The sequence below is a fragment of the Lynx rufus genome, unplaced genomic scaffold (assembly GCF_022079265.1).
Source record: "Lynx rufus isolate CCGP_SWC_20201006 ecotype Redwood Valley unplaced genomic scaffold, mLynRuf1.p SCAF_7, whole genome shotgun sequence".
Taxonomy (NCBI): Eukaryota; Metazoa; Chordata; class Mammalia; order Carnivora; family Felidae; genus Lynx; species Lynx rufus.
In genome coordinates, this window is record NW_025814889.1 from 119,257,727 (window position 1) to 119,260,288 (window position 2,562).

The following is a 2,562-nucleotide window of genomic DNA, read 5'->3' on the forward strand; positions in this document are numbered from 1 at the left end:
AGCCAGGTCACGATCTCGCGGTCCAGGAGTTCGAGCCCCGCGTCAGGCTCTGGGCTGATGGCTCGGAGCCTGGAGCCTGTTTCTGATTCTGTGTCTCCCTCTCTCTCTGCCCCTCCCCCGTTCATGCTCTGTCTCTCTCTGTCCCAAAAATAAACAAAAAAACATTGAAAAAAAAATTTAAAAAAAAAAGAAGGAAGAAGCAAGACCATCTGGAGAAACTGACCATCTCCTCTACCAAGGAAATTTGCCACACTGCCCATGGAAAACCCTAAGAATTAATAAAAGGTCAAAAAGCTGAGGACTATCAAGGAAAGGTATTACTCCCTGGGGTGAGTTGTCCTAAAGTTGAGTCTTGGAGGGATGATATTGGAAAACCTGATTGTTGCCATGGATCCAGGCTGCAGTTCCCAGTTGAGCTTTACCAGTGATAAAACTGATTTTTTTTTTATCTCCATCAAACTATTGCACTTAGTTCTCAAATGGCTTGAAAGTTGGAAGAGTAAAAGATGTGATTAAAACCAGAACAGATACTTAGAAAACCTTAAACCAGAACACTTCTTTCTTTTTTTTTTTTTTTAATTTTTTTTTCAACGTTTATTTTTGGGACAGAGAAAGACAGAGCATGAACGGGGGAGGGGCAGAGAGAGAGGGAGACACAGAATCGCAAACAGGCTCCAGGCTCTGAGCCATCAGCCCAGAGCCTGACGTGGGGCTCGAACTCACGGACCGCGAGATCGTGGCCTGGCTGAAGTCGGACGCTTAACCGACTGCGCCACCCAGGCGCCCCCAGAACACTTCTTTCAAATATGTCTTACTTTTCTTTCTGCACCCGCTCTCGTGGCAGTGGCAGCAGGTGCGCCCTTGACATGCAGACCTATGCACACAAGCTCATGGACCTGTACCGGCCACGGAAATGCTCCACCAGCAACCACCATCATCACTGCCAAGGACCACATGTCCATCCAGATGAATGTAGTCACAGGGTTACAGGCAGGTTCAACCATCAGTTTAAAACCTACACTACATGTGGGGCCATTAGTAGGATGGGTGAGTCCGATGACTCTGTCCTCTGACTGGCCAAGGTTGATGGCATTGTTTCCTGGAGAAGATCACGGACGTGGAATATTTGTCATAAATAAATGGCAACACCCCCATAATATATGTATATATAACCTTAGAATCTGAAAATGTAAAACAGATAAAAGTGGAATTATTTTAGTGAAAGAGGAGAAAATGAAGCTATGAAGCCCATCTACTCAGGTGCCCCTCACTTTCTGTGGGGCCTCTGAGTGCTCCTCAGAGCACAGCTTGAAAACCTCTGCCTTAAAAAAAGAAAGAAAAGACAAGATGAAAAGAAAAGAAAAAAGAGAAGAGAAGAGAAGAGAAGAGAAGAGAAGAGAAGAGAAGAGAAGAGAAGAAAAGAAGAGAAAAGAAGAGAAAAGAAAATCACTGCCTTAAAAAATTAGAATCACCAGCCACTTGATACAGAGGATGAACTGGCCATTTTTAATTATGCTGTGACCACCAGAGGAGCGTAATCTCTACATTACTCCATAAAAAACATTCTGATCTCTCCTTTCAAAGTATCCACAAAAATGAGGACTCTCCTTATCCTCACTGACCATACTGGGTACACTCTCCTGAAGTTTAATATATAAAAAAATCGACTAGGATTCCTGTCTTCAATACAGATTCCTGGGCCCCACTCACAGAGATATCATTCCCTGTTTCTAGGGAGGCTCTTAAGAAACTACTTTCAACAACATCCAAGTACATCTGGGTCAGGTGTCCTGAGGACTACACTTTAAGAAACACAGACTCAAGATGGAAAATGTGAAAAGGAAAATGATTGGAAAACATATTAAAAGCACCCATCGCCCTTCAATGAAGGGCCTTCAATGACAAATGAAGACATTTGAACTTTATTCAATTAATTTCAGGCAGCTATTGAAGTTATTTGAGCAGCAGAGAGACATGATAAAAGATGAACTTTAAGAAAGTTAGTATGGAAGGGGCACCTGGGTGGCTCAGTCAGTTAAGCATTCGACTTCAGCTCAGGTCATGATCTCACAGTTTGTGAGTTCAAGCCCTGTGTTGGGCTCTGTGCAGACAGCTCAGAGCCTGGATCCTGCTTCAGATTCTGTGTCTACCTCTCTCTCTGCCCCTCCCCCATTTGTGCTCTCTCAAAAATAAATAAATGTAAAAAAAAGAAAAAAAAAGAGAATGTATGAAAGCAGGATGTGAAATCAGCAGAAATGGGAAAAATATGTTAAAAGGTTATTTATTGTAAGGGTCTAAGAAAGGCATAAGGAGTTTCTGGATGTGAACAACTACAGTGAGAATTAAGACAAGGGAACAGATAATAGTCCAAGTTATGGACTGAATGTGCCCGCAAATTCAGACATTGAAGCCTACCCCCTGATGGTATTGGGAGAGGAAGTAATAAGGGTTAGATGAGATTATGAGGGTAAGGGCCCTCGTGATGGGATTAGTGCCTCTGTAAGAAGAGACACCAGGGGGTGCCTGGGTGGCTCAGTCAATTAAGAGGTTAAGCATTGGACT

The 2,562-nt window shown here is 43.2% G+C and overlaps 1 pseudogene; it reads left to right on the forward strand.

Annotated features, from left to right (window-relative positions):
* The first annotated feature begins 866 nt into the window (after positions 1–866).
* On the forward strand, positions 867–1,139 carry LOC124501985 (40S ribosomal protein S21-like; annotated as a pseudogene).
* Positions 1,140–2,562: the final 1,423 nt, after the last annotated feature.